This window comes from Fukomys damarensis, unplaced genomic scaffold (assembly GCF_012274545.1).
Source record: "Fukomys damarensis isolate Sample0158 unplaced genomic scaffold, DMR_v1.0_HiC HiC_scaffold_10, whole genome shotgun sequence".
Taxonomy (NCBI): Eukaryota; Metazoa; Chordata; class Mammalia; order Rodentia; family Bathyergidae; genus Fukomys; species Fukomys damarensis.
The window spans coordinates 23,522,231-23,539,578 of record NW_022900922.1 but is presented as its reverse complement, the minus strand read 5'-3'; the positions used below and the strand labels follow the sequence as shown (position 1 = coordinate 23,539,578).

The following is a 17,348-nucleotide window of genomic DNA, read 5'->3' as shown; positions in this document are numbered from 1 at the left end:
TACCATATGATTACTGTTAACTGTGAGAAAGGAGTTGGGCTGGGGATGTAGCTCGGGGTAGGGGATGTAGCTTAGTGGCACCACACCTGCCTGGCAAGTGCAAGGTCCTAAGATCAATCCCCATTACCAAAAAAAAAAAAAAGAAAGAAAAAAAGAAAGAAAGGAGTTGGCAGCAACAGACTCAGTTTATAGACAGAAAAATAAAACACAAGAAACCTGAGCCCCATGAAGTGGCCAGCAAATATTCTTGTATAATTCAAGCTTCCTGACTATTCCATACTGCATATACTAGGCTCCCTTTTTCCATACACGTTGATACTACTTTATTATTTATTCTAAGGGAAGCTGCTTCTTCCCTTAAGAGAGAGAGATATTAATTTCTGTGGCATCAGATAAGGTTCTCTGTTGCATCAGAAAACCCAGCCCTAACAGACTTAAACAATCAGGGTCTTTGTTGGCTGGTGAAAAGGAAAAGTCTAGATAAAGCTACACTTCCAGGCAAGCTCGACTTAGTGGCTCAGAGCTGCCAAGGACCCATTTTCTCTTGTTCTGCCTGCCATTTGATCTTGCTCATTATCAGACTCCACCCTGAGTGATATCCCTTAGGTTTTCTTCCTTAGAGATGGTGGAGTGAGTAAACGGAGCTCTTCTTCAAACTTCTGCTGGCTTTGGCTGATGAAAACGTACAGCATAGAATGGCTTAACATCTCTCCTGGTGGAGATGTGGGATCAGCACAGAATGTGGAATGAGACAAGTCAGTTGAATACTAGGCAGTGTTGAAAACTGGAAGCAATGCAGAGAGTAGATGCTTTCTAGGGACAGGAGCAAAGGGGTGCAAAAGTCTAGCAGTTTTAAAAACTCTTTTAGCATCACTGGAGAAGGAAGGAGGAAATAAAGGCAGATGGGTGGGTAGACAAGGACCAAGCCCTGAAGTCACTTCTCTTTATGCATGCAGCACTGTTGGAGAATTTTCAGTAGTGATGTGTTGAGATCAGATTTGACTATTAGAAAAAAATTACACCGACAACTTTGTGGAAGGAGGTTCTGGGAAGAGAGCAATGAATTTGATACAATCAGCTAAAGGTAGGATAATGATGGCTGGTAATGGAGAAGAGTGAAAGAAGAAGAGAGCCACTTAGAACTGGACACAAGCAAAAGTGAAGCAACCAGAACGGCTTGTGGGTCTCAGCTGCAGGGAGCGTGTTGGGTCCTTAAACCCTTGTAGGTAAATAAACATATCCCTGTGTTTGTTTTTGAGGGCATATGTGTGGGAGTCTGGAGTGTCATGTGTATTTTTCCGATAGGTGGGTGAGGTGAACCCAAATCGAGGTGACAGTCCCGACACAGTATCCCAGTCCCTCAAGTCAGGGGAGAGCTTATACAAAGGTTTGCTACCAATTTGCACCCGCAATCTGACAGTTTCTGGGGTGAAGGGAAGAGGCAGTGACCAAATGGAATTCACATGGGCTGCTGATCCTCCTCAAATCCACTGGATGGAACCCTCTTGGGTCTCTCTATCTATTCTCCTTTGGCTTCTCTCACTCATGGGACATATTCTAAAGCATCAAAGCCGCAGGGAGCCCTGAAGGGGGAAAAAATGCTTCTCTTTTGCTTTTGTAAAGATCCTGGTAGGGGGAGTCGCCATACGCAAATGCCTTGAGTATCCTGGGGTTGAGGGCAGAGCACTGTGTCTGTGTCTCAGCCAGGCCTCACACAGAGCATTTGCCAAACCTTCACAGGGAGGAGGGGCTGGAAGGGGCTTCACCATTGTCCTGGCCGTGGGAACATATGTCAGGAATATCGTCGCAGCCCCTGCACAGCGCTCCCAGCATTGCTTTCTGGGCCACATGGAATTGGGGACGGTAGCAGCCAGTGGCGAGCCTGCCAGTGGCCATGGGAAAGTTGATGGATGTTCAGAAACAGCAGTGTGGGTGGTTGTTGTGGTTTATACAGCTCCGTCCCTGTCTTCATTGTCTCAGCTCAGCATGCCTTCAAAAGCCTGGGTGGAAAGAACTGTAGACGGATGGAGAACTGAGCATATGTTTTAATAAAGATGGGTTCATATGTTATGGTAATTGTACAAATTTATGGGGTGCTGTGTGAAAATTGATACACAAAGACAATATGTAATGATAAATCAGGGCAGTTCACATTTCCATCTCCTTAAATATATCTTTAAAAATTTTATCAATCTGTAATAATTGTACATATTGATGGGGCACAGTGTGAAATTTCATTGCATGGATACAACAGGCACTGATCAAAAAGGTCAATGAACATTCACATCTCCCTGTCATTCCTTGTCTTTCACTCTTCTAGTTACTCACGAAATACTCAGGTTATCGTGCCCTTGGTCAGCCCCTCAATGTTCTGGAGAACTCTTGAACTTATTCCTTCAATTTAACTGTGTTGGGTTCTTGTCCTCTTGATTGGTTCTTTCTTTAGAAAATGCTTGGAGATTATGCTTACAAGCATTCTAAGTTGGTATGCAGCACCATGTAGTTCTCATGAGAGACCCAGGGAGGTTGTGAAAGCTTCAGCATGAGTGAGTTGCTTCTCAGGTAGAACCAGTCCCTGAATCGTAGGTGAGTCTGTAATGCAGCTTTTGGCACCAAGACAACCTGGCAACATAGCTGTGTGTGGCAGAGAAGGCATCTTTTCAGTCTTTCTTCTCTGGACCCCTTTCCATCATTCCTGTCTATTCAAATGCTCTCTCCTGATGTTATGGCAAAAGAAGAGATCCCGGGGACTTAGTTTTAGGCAAAAATGAACAAATGAAGCAATAAGGAGGATTCTACCCAATCTGATCCCACAGCCTGTGATGAGTGTTCACGGTGCACTGGGCACTGTTGCGGATGAAGGTCAAGGGAAGTGTGTTACTGAACCAGATGCAATCCATATACGTGCCCAAGGTACTCAAGTTCTGAAGGGGAAGGCTTCTTAGGAAAGATGTAGGTGAGATAGACAACTAGAAGAAGTATTCTTACTGGAAACACAGGGGCTGGACATATCAGGAAAGGCCTAACAGAGACATTAAAGGAGAGAGAGCCATTGAAGATGGCAATGGTGAGACAGGTGAGGGTCTGGAATGTCTTCTAGGAAATGGCCCCACAGAAGCTCAACTTCGAAGGCTGACTAGGTCGACAGCCATGGCGGATGAGCTGGCTCCCTCAGGGTGTTGGAACACGGGACAGTTGCTCTTTCTTAGTAGTTTAATGCCGGCTCAACACGTGCCCGAGTCTGAGGCTGGCATGAAAGGGATTATTCCCTGCTGTCTCCCACATCACCTTTGTTGTTGTCCTGGCATTTGTCGTCCTGGTGGTTCTCCATGAGGGTGGGGGAGTTTCCACAGGAACAGCCAGAACACAGAGGCGTCTGACCTCCTGCACTAGCGTGGCTAGGCCAGGAAAGGAGAAGAGTGGAGTCTTCCTGGTCTGCTTCTTCTTGGTTAATATCTATTGCATCCTTCCTTGAACACCGTGGGAACCCCCCGATCAAAGCAATGTGTAGTCACATGGGGGAGATACTGACATTGTTTTGTTGGCTTAAAATATGAAACTGATGTTTTTTGGAGCCCCTGAATTGCTGAAATCATCCATCTAGCAAAGCAGTTTTCTTTGGCTGCTACTCTGTGCAAGCCATGGTAAAGAATGCATCTTCACGGGTTCTTGTTTTGTGTACTTTTGGACATGCATTTCTGAAATTTTGAGTAATTGATCACTCACCTATTTCATTTTGACTCAGGGACTGGTTTTGGAGATGACTCAGAGTGTTACAAAGCATTTTTAGAGTCAACCAAGCTCATTCTAAAACAGGTGGGAAAACCCTGTAGAAGCAGTGGGATTGGGCAGGGAGTGTGGATGGGGGAGGAAGTTACATTTATTTATTTATTTACCTACCTATTTGACACAGGGTCGCACTATGTAGTTCAGGCCAGCCTTGAACTCACTGTATAGTCCAGGATGACCTCAAACTTGTGGCAATCCTCCTACCTGAGCCTCCCAAGTGCTGGGTTCACCAGTGTGGACCACCCTGACTGGCTCATTTATTGAATAACTTTATTCACTGTTCACAAGGTTCTGCTTGGTATTTTAAGGCAGAATCCTAGCAGTCTTAAAGATGTCCTTAAAGAGTGCACACTTATAATCCTAGCACTCTGGGAGGCTCAGGCAGGAGGGTTGCAGGTTTGAGTTCAACCTGGGCCATTTACAAAGACCCTGTCTCAAAATTCAAAATAAAAAAAGGTTTGGAAAGGTAGCTCCATGGGAAGTTCTGGGTTCAATCCCCAGTATTGCAAGGAATAAAAAATGATGTCCTGGGTGAATAGGTGGTATTCCTATATAATGATGAAGAAACCAAGACTGAGAGGTGAAGTACCTCCCTCTTAGCCTCACATAATCAGCAGTGATGTATGATTCACTGGCATGAATCCAGGGCTTGTTCCTTTTGCTCAGCTGCTCCTGGCAAGTGAGCGCTGCTCTATCAGAAAGCAAACAATGCTGTTCTTTCAGTGTGCTGATACCAGGAAGGGAGAAAGTGCAAACAGCTCTACTCTGCCAGCTCCCTTGCTGCTGCTGTTGCCGCTGCTGGGAGAGCAAAGCTATTTAAACTGTTTTGACCACCAATGTAATAAGAAATATATTTTCTAGTACAGATTTGCATAAAACCTCAAGAGTTTTATGAAGCAATTCTTACAATGACTAAGCAGCAAGTGCTCTGGACTTCTACTGAAGTAATTTGTTTATTACTCATTTTAAAAGGGGCTGGTCCCAAATTGGGCTCTCAAATTAGGGTGGTTTGCAGACTAAAAAGACTCTTGGGGTATAACAAATTGATTGTCTGTAACTCTGAACAAAGGAATTTTGATAACCTCTGTTGCATATATCTCTCTGGCTAAACACCCAAAATTACTTTTTTATGGCCCATTTTTCCCATAAAGACCATCTAGTTTTTCTATAAAATAAAAGGATAATACTAGATGATTCTCCAAGAGCCTTGCACCTGACTTGTGTGTGGGATGACACCCCATGCTAGAGCGTATTCTGCACCTTCTCATTGGCAAAGGACTCTCGCCCAGCCCAAGCTCATGGGGCAGAGGTGGGAAGGATAAGATATGAATGTCAGGAAACTGATCATTCTCTTGGACTAGGTGAGGTATACAGATTTTCCTTTATGACTCCTCTTGCAAATAAATGAAATTTTGAAACAGACTTCTTGTATTTAAACTACTGAAATTCCTACTATAGTTGGTCATCTCTGGTGCCATCCACACGTTGTTGAAGGGGTTGGAGAGAGACATGTGGTGTTTGATGACATGAATGCTATGGTTCCATCTATGCTCAGAGGCTCCCATCTGCAAAACATGCTTCCTGCACTTTCAGGTGGAGCAATCTTTTTGGGAACTGTGGGTGCTGTGATGTACTGAACGACATGAACAATTATGCTATTAGCTGTGAAGATGAGTGAGAACAAAGCTGTTTGTCCTGACTGCAAAAGACGGCAGGCCTCTTCTAGACACAAGGGGGACTGTAACAAATCGCTGCACTTTACCTGACTACAGAAATTATTGCTCTTTTTTTGACCAATAAATCAATTAGTTATCGATTTTCTATTATATGCAAGTGTTATGCTAGGCTTTTGCGGAGGCAGAAAACAAAGAAGATGTGCTCTCTGCACCGCAGGTGCTTATAATTGCTCTTCAGGAGAACAGAAATGAAAAAACAATGTGGAAACTCCACAGTGGCATGTAGTGTAGTGTTCAGTGGCAGGCTACTGACCATGAGAGAAAAAGTACACAGTTGCACTGGCCAGAGAAGCACAGACTCACCTCATGATCTGGGAAGAAAGTCTGTTGAAAATTAGAGGAGTGAGGAGGCAGCACAAGTCAGCCTGTAGGAGAACCTGACTCTTAGCTTGTGACCCTTGGGGTTTATTTGCATTTCTTCATGGTACTGTCTAGACTCAGGGCTCAGGACATCCTGTAACCTATAGCACTTACTTCAGGACTTGGTAAGGAACTTAATTGGAGGATTGAGACTTCCTTCCATGTCTTGGTGTCTTTGTCTGTTCAGGAGACCATAACACTAAAGCTGAAACAACAGAAATTTTACTTTTCCCAGTTCTCAAGGCTGGGAAGTCCAAGGACAAGTAGTCATCGAGCTAGGTTTCACTCTGAGGCCTCTTATCTTGGCATGTGGGCTGCTGCCATCTCACCGGGTGCTCACATGGCCTCTTTGAGGGAGCTCTGGTCTCTCTTCTTACAATAGCATTAACTCCATCACAAGCACCCCACCCTTATGACCTTTTCTAAACCTCCTAGAGGACCCCCTTCCAAACACCATCACACTGGGGGCTTGGGCTTTTGGGGTTACAGTCAGCCTGTGACAGTTGGTATGCTGCAATAAAGGAAGAAAAGGCTCAGCATTCCAGAACATCCACGACCTCAGCCCCCCGTTGAGCCTTGCTCTAGAGAGAAGGCGAGCAAGATACTCTCCCCCATCATTTGGCTTCTCATTCTTCCAGTGCCACACTGATTTCAACGTCTTTGTCGTGTTTGAAATTACGTCTCGAAAATTTAAACCCGAAGTCTGCCATGGTGCCATGTACCAATTTGTGTATGAAGTATTAAAGTCTCTTGGATGCATGTATTTGAGAAGCATATTCCCTGTTATACAAATCATACAACTTACCCATCAGCTACCATAACTAACAGAACATGTGAGGAATAGAGAAGCCATTGCTTAGTTCCTTCTCAACCGACGACTTTAATGGTACTCTCTCCCCCCTTTGGTTCTTTCATTGAGTATTTTCCATATGGTACAGTTTGGATATTAAGTGTTCTCCAACCACATGTGCTATTGAGAAGTGGTGGTGACTTTAACAGGTAGGGCCTGGGAGAAGGTCTTTAGGGCACAGAGGGTGTGTGCCCAACGGGTTCCATGGACTACTAATCTCTCTTCTTCCTGCCTGTGATGCTTCTGCCATGATGTGTTACCTCACCACGGGCCCAGGAGCAGCAGGGCCGACCAATGTAACCCACTGGCCCTCCAAATCTGTGAGCTGGAACAAACCTCTTCACTTTATAAATTGAGTAGCTCAGGTATTTGTTGTAGGACGGAGGGCTGACTGACAGACTGTCATCTCCCTCCCACTTGACCTTTCACCTCTGTTTTTCTTCCTTGCTGGAGAAGATGTAAACGAGGTGGCGGTCAGTTGTTTATTTTTCTGCCTTTCTACCAGGTTGAATGAGACTTGGTGTGCTCATTTAAGATAAGTTGGGCTGGGCTGTAGTTAAACGTTGGTAGACAATGTTCCAAGGGAAACAGTGCGGGGATTTGGACAGGGCGCACGCCCTCTGAGTCAGCCTTAGGGGAGGCCTTTGTTGTGGTGCTGGCATGGCGGTACTTGGGCTGTGGAGAAAGAATCCTACAACCTCAGCAACTGGGCTTCTGAGGCTCTTCCTCCAAGTATAAAGCAGCCTACTGGGAAAGTTCCATTTGGGATATCTCCATTTTTCAACATCAGTCCTTCTTAGCAACACTAAGTTTCTTAAAATAGATTGCTAAAGTAGCTCGGGAAAGTATGTTTGTCTGACTGGATGAACCGACTTAGGTCCCGCCACTTTGGATAGTACTAAGGGCATTCATATGAGTATAGGGGATCACAGAGATTGTAAATGGAGGGACCTTAGGGAATATCTAGTTCAGTGACTGAAAACCTTTTAGCGACAGGTGTCCAAACTGCAACCCCAAATCCACTTATTTATCGCAAAGTGCCAACACTGCAGTTAAACCTGAATACTGCAGTTTTAATTTAGAAAAAGCATCTTATACAACACTTGACATCATTGCAGAGAGGGCAAAAATGGTGGTACAAAAAGAGTTTCTGAAGCCCCTCTTCTTCCATACCCTGGCTTCATCTCTTCACACATGACTCTTCCATGATTCGTGGTTTTGTTGACTATGCCCCAGCTTGGAAAGTATTTTTTGTTGTTGTTGAGATAGGCTTCCTTTGAGGATTGCCTGACATTATTATAGTTAAATGTTGGGAATGTGATAAGCTCATAATTTAATAGGCTGGGTTGGCATTGATTTCACATCTTTAGCAGAGCTGGTAGCAGATTGAGAGGTGATAAATCAAGCTTAGAAAATGTGCTGGGATAAAAATCTCTTAAGTCAACAAAAAGAATGCTGTGTTTTGTTCAGGCCTCTGAATTGTGCTGTGAACTCATTCTGGAGTCAAAGTGAAACACTGGCCATTTCAAGAGTTATATGAAGAAGTACTCTTTCTTCGGGCCTTGTGATGTGTACTGTGGAGGAGAAAGTGTGGTGTGAGGCAGGAGAAAGGAGGGCAGCGCAGCCAGAAAGGAAATGACACTTACTATTGATGTCCGGAAATGATTCCTTCCTTCTCTTCCGCTTTTCTCCCCTCCCCGTCCCCTCCTCTCTTCTCTTCCCCTCTCTTCTCCCCTTCTGCCTCCCCTGCTACTTCCTCCTCCTCCTTCCTCCCCGGCTCTCTTTTACTCTCATAGATCACAGTGTAAAAATTCAGTCTGTGACAAATCCAAGAAGAATAACTTCAAATCTTCCTATTAGATTGTAAAAGTGCTGGATTTGTTGTTTAGGAAAATACTGAATTGGCCATTTTGTTAAAAAAAAAAAAAAAAGTTTTACTTCCTGGAATGGTCCAGGGGAGGAGGTAGAGATCAAATGCCAGCTTGCTTTGCATAGTGTCATGGAAGGAATGCAAATTGTCTTGACTTTTAGCTTGGTAATAGGGTGGGAAGGCCCAAGACTGTGAGGAGGAAGTATGGTAGAAGTGTCTGATTGAGGGCTGGGGATGTAGCTCCTTGGTAGAATGCTTGGCTAGCATGTGCAAGGTCCCGGGTTCCATCCCCAGCACTGCACACAGACACACACACATGAAAGAAGAGTCTAGCCGGATACTGTGTGAACCTCCTGTGGCAATGCTGAGAAACTTCAAAAACAAGGATGCTTTCACCTTTATGGTAAATTTTTCTGTATGAGCTGTACTCCTCTCAAACCCAAGAGTTGAATAAAAGCTTGTCCTGCGAGGTGCGGTGACTGTTGCTTTGGGTGTTGAAAGGAGGTGGAAAGGTGCTGGCCAAGAGTGGGGATGAGGTGAAGAGACAGGTTAGCAATGGGAAGAAGGATTGAAAGCTCAGCCCCAGCCAGAGGCCACACCCTCTACACAGCTTCACTACCGGAGAGGGCACAGGTTATAATACAGTGGTAAACTACAGGAAAAGGGTGACCCCTGGAAGATTTGGGGACCCATGGATTATGTAAATGGGACATACACACATGCAACTATGTGTGAGATGATCTAGCCTCATGTGGTATACTGGATGAGACTGAGTTCTCCCAAACCATCTCAGTCCAGCTTTGTACACTAAAACCCCAGCTGAGCTTTAAAATATGTATGCTTTGTTCTGTCCACCCCCAGACACACAGCTGTGTAGACAAGATCTGCATATAATTCCCAATGTGCAGGTAAATTATTTCAGGAATTCCAAAGTATTTAAGGTCTAAAGTTGAACCTAGGATATGGCAGGTTACTTTGGGTCATTCTCAGCTTAGGGCATAGTTTGTGTTAAATATTTAAGGGCACCCATGAGAGAGTAAGTGAGGGGCTAAGCCAGACCTTTTGTCTTCATCCGCCTTCCTATCCTCAGTGGTGAGGTCACCAGTGCTGACTGTGGATATGATTTGCCTGTGGTCTCCCAGGGGAGCCTGAGGGCCTGGGCATGAGGTGTGGGGTATGAGGCCTTTCCTGTGGAAACATAGTTCTGTCCTTTAAGTTCTTCTCTCCCAGCTCCCAGAAAGCACTGCGTGTGCTTGGACTCCTGGGAGACAGGAATCTTGTTTAGGCCTGAACTCTGTCCTCCAACAGCTCTGGACTTAGGGCATTTTCCTCCTTTTACCTGTTGGATGGAGACACACTGTCAACTATAAATTAGTTACAAGGGGTAAAGTATTGCTGTTAAGTTCTTTTTTGTGTTAGTGTGTGTTTGTGACACATAATAGTTATATTTGCTTTGGGGGGTGGGTGCACACCCACACACACACAATTTCATGATCATTTTCGGTCCTTTGAATCACTCCCCAACCTCTTTTCCCCATGCCCATCTCCAAAAAGTCTGCCCCCTGTTTTTCTACCATATCACCTTTATGCTAGTCTTTAATTAACTTATACTTTGGGTTTCTCATGATAGAGAAACCATGCAATATTTAACTTTTTGTGTCTGACTTATTTTGCTTAATATTATGGGCTAAGGAACCATTCATTTTCCTGCCGGGGACACGAATTCATTCTTATTTATGCTTGAATAAAATTCCATTCTGTATATACACCTTACCTTCTTTATCCATTCATCTGTTGATGGGCATCTAGGCTGATTCCAGAGCTTAGATATCATAGATTGCAGTACACAAACAGAGGTATACATATATAGTATGATGTCTTTAACTTTTTCAGAAATATACTCAGGAGAGGTACGGCTGGGTCAAATGCAATTTCCATTTTTAGTTTTTTGAGTAATGTCTACATTGATTTTCACAATGGTTGTACCAGTTTACATTCTCATGAACAATGTAGGAGGGTTCCTCTTGTCCCACAATCTTTCCACCATTTGTTTTCTGGGGTGTGTATGTGTGTGTGTGTGTGTGTGTGTGTGTGTGTGTTCTTGATGACAGCTCTTCTGATTGGAGTAAGATAGAATCTCAGAGTTGTTTTGATTTATATTTCCCTAATGAATAAACATGCTGAATATTTTTTTTCTTGTACTTATAGGCCATTTGTACCTCTTTTAGTTTTTCTAGTGTTTATTCACTTATTTGCCCATTTTTGATTGGATCATTTTGGGGAGATTTCTGAGTTCTTTACATATTTTATTTATTTATTTATTTATTTACTTTTTTCTTCATTGAGTTTATTGGTACATTTTAGGTATACAGCACAGTTACGTTCATTATTGGGATCTTGTACCTTTACATGACAGGTCTTGGTTCTCATTTTTTCCCCTTGTCCCTGCCCTCCCTTCACTCCCTCCTCCCCTCCTCATTTATAAACAATTTAATTCCATTTTTTCATTGTCTCCTATTTTTTTCCTTTCCCTTAGTACCTTTCCCCTACCCTTCCCACTTTCCCTACACCTTTAGCCCTTTTCTTCCTGTTTCACATTGTCAATTTCTTTACATTTTAAAAATATTAATCCTTTATCAGAAGAGGAGCTGTCCAATTTTTTTCCATTTTGTGAGTTGTCTCTTCACTCTGTTGAAAGTTTTCTTTGCTGTGCAGAAGCATTATACTTTGATGTAGCCCCATTTTCACTGGTGCATGTGTGCAGTACATAATAATTACATTCCCCATGGGGAACTGGTACAAGAACATAACACATCCCAATTCTCCCTCTTTCCCATCTCATGGTCTTCTTGGTATTATTTCTTATACTATTGAAGTTCTGTTCAAGAAGTCCTTGTTTGTGCCTATGACTTCAAGTATTGCCCCTATGTTATTTTGTAACAATTTCAATGGATTTGTAGCAAATGCAGAGATAGAAAACTTCTGTTTCTATGTATAGGTCTCTGATCCATTTTGATTTGATTTGAGTACAGGGTAAGAGATACGGATCTAGTTTCATTTTCCACACATAGATATCCACATTTCTCACACCTTTTATTAAAAAGGGTGTCTTTTCTCCATCATAGTTTTGGTCCCTTTGTCAAAAAGTCAGAGGGCTGAAAGTGTATGGGGTTATTCCATTCTATTCTATTCTATGGTCTACATTTCTATTTTTGTGTCAGTACCATACTATAGCATTGCAGTGTAAGTTGAAATCAGGAATTGTAATACCCTTCACTTCTGTTAAAGATTGTTTTGGATATTCTGGGACTCTTCCAGGTCCATATAAATGTAGGATTGTTCCATATTAATTTTAGGATGTTTTTCTAGTTCTGTGGAGATCATTGTTGGTATTTTCATAGAGATGGCCTTAAATCTACAGAATGCTTTTGGTAATTTGGCCATTTTGATATTAATTCTGTGTATGCAGGGACAGAGGATGTCTTTCCATTTTTAATGTCTTCTTCAATCTCTTTTTTCAGAGTTCTATGGTTTTTGATGGTTAGGTGGATTCCTTGACATTTAAAATCTTTTTTCAAGCTATCAAGAATAGAATGTTTTCCTGATTTCTTTCTCTGTGGGTTCATTATTGTTGTACAGGAACACTATTGATTTTTTTTGTGTGTGTGCATACTGATCTTGTTTCCTGCCACTTTGCAGAATTTGTTTACCAGCTCTAAGAGTCTTCTAGTGGAGATTTTTGAGTTTACGGTGTACAGGATCATGTCACCCGTAAATAGAGATAATTTAACTTCTTCCTTTCCTTTCCAGTACCTATCCCTTTTATTTCTTTCTCTTGCCTGATTTTTAGAATATTTTCTCAGAATTCTCTGGCTTTCAGTGATGTCTTATAATTTGGCCCTTTCCATTTCTGTTTATATTGATGTGGGTTTTCTCTCTTGATCAGTTTGGCAAAGGGTTTGCCAATCTTATTTATCTGAAAATATGAAACACTTTACAAATTTGAGTGTCATCCTTGTGCAGGGGCCGGGCTAATCTCTATGTTGTTCCAATTTTAGCATGTGTACCTTCTGAGGAGCACTATCATTTAACTCTGTATAACAGGGAGCTGGCTGGGATATTTCAGCTTAATTGTCAACTCGATCGGCTCGAGAAGATTAACAAAGCACACTTCTGAGTGTGTCTGAGTGTGTCCCTGAGGCCTGACCTTGGTGTCTGTGTTCCCTCACCCCTTCCTCTCTGGCACTGTTGCCCTGCGCTGTTTCTTGGTTGCCAGGAACTAAGCATCTTTACTCCCCTGGGCCCTTCTGCCATGGCGTTCCAGCCTTGGACCCAGCTGGCTGTGGACTGAATCCTATGAAACCATGAACTAAGTTAAACTTTTCCTTCTTTAAGTCACAAGTGCGCAAGTGTTGGATATTTTGTTCAGTAATGGGACAAAAGCTGACTAATACAGTATGTATTCAATGCCACACACATTCTGATTGGGAAGTAGCTTGGTTTTTGATGTGTATGTACGTGGCTGAAAGGAGGTAGAACCACTCCAATGTTGAGTAAAGGGTTAGGAAATTTAAAAGTGTGAATGCATAAAAACAAGTGAGGGTAGGGCTGGGGATTTAGCTCAGTGGTTCCACCACCTGCCTCACAACCCAAGTTCAACCCCTGGTACCAAAAAAAAAAAAAAAAAAAAAAAAAAAAAAAAAAAAAAAAAAAAAAAAAAAGGAAAAAAAGCAGCAAAATAAAATAAAACAAAAAACAAATGAGGGACAACTGGTCTTTTTGGATCCCCCCTTTTTTTTTGCTTGCACAGGTTTTACTTTTGAAATTCAGATTGCATAAAACTGGTAGAAAACTGCAAGGTTCCAAAGTCTTGTAGATGTTCAATAAAAAGTTATCATCCTTAGAGAAAGTGTGGATGCTGAGGTGCACAGAGGAGAGGAGGTGCGCAGAGGGTGGCACTCACATAGTGCGGTCAGTTGGCATGGACCAGAGAGAAGGCAGGGAACAAAAGGTGAAAAAGCTGGCTGGGCCTGATGCTAAAATGTATGAGAGATGACTTCTCTGATGAGAAGAGATAGTGACTTGAACGCATCCTTCCCACAGTTGCTCAAATTTGACCATTACAGATTATTTTCCATTGGAAGAAATGCTGTTCTCTCGCTGCAATTCTCACTTAAAGTGCAGACGTTTCTGACAGGGTAGAACGGTGAGCCATCTTTTCCTTTTCCTGTTCCTTTCCTGATGGGGATATCCTGGGTGCGGGTGATGGCACAAGATTGTGTGTGAAGAGAGACGAAACCAGGATGCGGAAAAGGGCTTCAGAAACTCTTTTCACACCGCTGTTTTTGCTTAGGTTTTATTCTCACTGGGAGTTTGCTGAGAGGAGAGGGAATGGGTGCCCCAGGACGTCTGCTGAGATTGGAATGGAGTCAGGGATGATATTAACTAGGGGAGCGGAGAGGGCAAATCCCCAGGATCCAGAGCTGAATGTCACGTCTGTTCCCTCATTGAATGCTGGGCAGCGTGTTGGCTGAACACACTGGAAATACCGCACTTCCTGGCAGAGCACCTCAGGCTTCTGCAGGGAAGAGGCTTTTTCCTCCCCGGCATGTGTAGGCGCTCTGATCTCAGGGGGAAATGTGTGCTAATGGTAATTCATAAATAACCTGTCTCGATTTACAAAAGCTTTTGAAATGCAGGCTGGCTTTTGCCTCTCACGCATTCCTCTCAGGGAGCAAGCTACCATTCAGACTGTAATTAGTAGATGAGGAAGTGAGGATTCAGAGTTGCTTAAGGTTACCTTACCTAGGGAGGCAGGAAGCTGCCTCCCAGCCGTTTCGCAACGCACAGGCCCTGGGTCAGACTGCTGATAGGGACAGTGGGTTGTGTGTGTGTGTGTGTGTGTGTGCCGATCTTACTAGACTATCAGTTTGTTTTCATTTCTCCCACCCTTCTCTGAGAAAATGACACCTATGAGGGCAAATTTGAGGCAGTGTATGTGAAATACTGACTCCTGAGCAGAAAAGATATTGTTCACCAAGAATGCTCGGACTGTTACGCTAATGCGACAGTGTCTGGTGCCATCTGCTGCTTTCTTGAAGTAGGGCGGATGACTGGCTCTCGGGCAGAGAAGGGTGATGGCTGTAGCAGGGTGTTTTTCAGGGAAAGGGTTGAGTTTTCACAAACTGAGGTCTGTGGGTCATTGTACATATTTGGGGAGGGTTGAGAATTTCTTTACAAATTATCTTCATTCACAGATCCTTTAGGATCGGAAGAGAAGAACAGATGTACAAATTCATACCATGCTGTATTATTGATCATGTCCACAAACAGTTGCACATTAGGAGGGCTACAGAGAATGGACAGTAATTAACCCCAGAGGAGAGGCCCCTCTAGTAGTCACTGACCAGGTCTGAGGATAGACATCTGGTTAGCCAATGTCATTAAAATCTTTGAGGAAATACACTGTTAGGAGACTAGAATGAGACAATTTTTGTAAACCATGAAAGGCTATAAGAATTTGAGCTGATGGTTGCACTGGCTCTTGAGTCTGTTCAGTATCAGTGTGTGGTTTTCCTCTGTCTGAGTAGATCTATGGGCTTTTATTTACCAATCAGGCCATTTCTCCTGTTGGAACTGATACAAATGTAGAAAGCACAAGAAAAGAATATTCCTGGGCTTAGTGGATTAATATATAGAAGATGAAGATGGAGTAACAGAGTAGGGAAAAGTATTATATGTGTGAAAAGAGATAACCTGGGCTGTAAGTAGATTACTACTTGTAAGTAGAGAAATCAAGAGAATCAAGGCATGAGAGTTTATATGACTTCCATGATTTCCAAATGAAAAGAATCTGCATCCACCAGGTTCTCTCTCTCCCTCTCTCTCTCTCTTTTTTTTTCTTGTACTGGGGATCAAACTCAGGTCCTTGTGCTTGTGAGGCAGGCGGAGGAACCACTGAGCTCAATCCCTGACCCTCAAGTTCTCCTTTTTGACTAACAGTTACATATAGTAAAAGGAGAATAGTATTTGCATATATAATGACTTTTGAAAAAAAATCATTCCCCAAATTTTTTTCTTTTTATTGGGTTCATTGGTACAATCTAGGTATACAATACAGTTACATTCATTATTGGGATCCTGTACCTTTACATAATAGGTCTTGATTCTCATTTTTTCCCCTTGTCCCTGCCCTCCCTTCACCCTCTCCTCCCCTCCCCATTTACAAACACTTTATTTCCATTTTTTCAGTTTCTCATATTTTTTTCCTCTCCCTTATTACCTTTCCCCCACCCTTCCCACTTTCCCTACACCTTTAGCCCTTTACTTCCTATTTCACATTATTAATTATCTCATTAGGATCCTGTGTACTATTATAGTTTTTCACACCAGAGAAACTATTCGGTATTTCAGTTAAAGACATCTCTGTATGAACATTAAATATAGGGAATCCTAAAATAAAACTAAAAAGGAAAATAAAAGAGAAAAGGCGATGATGTAACATTAAAATAATCCTTAATTCTGGAGATGAAAATGGTCCCTTAACATATTTAAATTGCTTCTTGCTCTTGTAGTCTTATCTTAGTCTTTTTTTTTATTATTTAGAGAATACTTTATTAGTTTCTGTAATCAAACCCATGTAGATATGACCTTACATATTTAATACAGTGCATTACTCCTGTACAAATGGAAAAAACATAAAAATAAAAAATTAACATTTCTAGACCAATATGGCTGTCCATTTCTGTATAATGCCAACTCAACACAGTAAATTGGGATAACTTTTTCCAAAGTTGACAGCACTGTTAAAGTTTCCAAAAATTCAAATTATATATGTATATATATATTTATATTTATATAAAAAGACCAATAATTAGCAGTATGTTATGCATCAATAGCAGCAACAGCTTTTCCAGGTTCTGCAGTCATCTGAACAAAATTATAGCCATTCAGCACACTGCATTAAAAAACAAACAAACAAACAAAAAAGAATAATATCCAGAAAACAGCAAAGTTCTGTTGCTGTTATAGTACCTGGCACCATTTTTTTTTATTAGCATCTTAATCATCATCTGGAAAGAGAACATTCTAGAGTAATATCATTAAATATAGCTCTGATAAAGCACAGTCACTACTATGTATCATAAAGCAGGTACAAGATATTTTACATTCACAGAGGTATGATACAGTACTGTCCTACATCAATAATACTAGAATGTTTTGGTTTGAAATTTGCTTTGTCTGCAAATAAGATTGCTACACCTGCTTTTTTCTGGGCTCCTGTCACATGGGGAATTGTTTTCCATCCTTTCACTTTCAGACCATGGGCTTCTTTTTGCCCTAGGTGTGTTTCTTGTATACAACATATTGTTGGATTTTGCTTCTTATATTTTGCCAGTCTATTTCTCTTGATTGGTGAGTTGAGGCCATTGACATTGATGGTTATAACTGATATTTACTGACTTATTATTGACATGGTATTGGCCTTTTGTTGACTCTTTACTTTTTCACCTTCTCCTTTTAGTTTCTTGCCTTGCCTATTTGATTTGCTCTGTTGGGCCTCATGGTGTTGTTGCCTTCATTGTCTTTTTCTAGGATCTTGTTTAGAATTGGTTGTAGTGCTGGTTTGGTATTCATGTAGTTTCGTAGGTGTTCTTTGTCGTGGAAGTGTCTTATTTCCCCATCCATTTTGAAAGAGAGTTTTGCTGGATACATCAGTCTAGGTTGGAGGTTGTTCTCTTTT

At 42.1% G+C, this 17,348-nt stretch overlaps 1 long non-coding RNA gene and 1 other non-coding gene across 3 annotated transcripts; both read right to left on the bottom strand.

Moving 5' to 3' along the window:
• Positions 1 to 1,618: 1,618 nt before the first annotated feature.
• On the bottom strand, positions 1,619 to 6,296 carry LOC104861468. Of its 2 annotated transcripts, XR_780054.3 has the most exons (4): positions 6,215 to 6,296; positions 6,000 to 6,090; positions 5,829 to 5,890; positions 1,619 to 2,014 (listed from the first exon to the last, which is right to left on the bottom strand). It is a non-coding gene; the product is annotated as an uncharacterized LOC104861468 (long non-coding RNA). The 2 variants fall into 2 exon arrangements; XR_780055.3 differs by lacking the exon at positions 5,829 to 5,890.
• A 6,287-nt stretch (positions 6,297 to 12,583) lies between these two features.
• On the bottom strand, positions 12,584 to 12,686 carry LOC117285500. The gene has a single exon (XR_004516556.1). It is a non-coding gene; the product is annotated as a U6 spliceosomal RNA (small nuclear RNA).
• Positions 12,687 to 17,348: the final 4,662 nt, after the last annotated feature.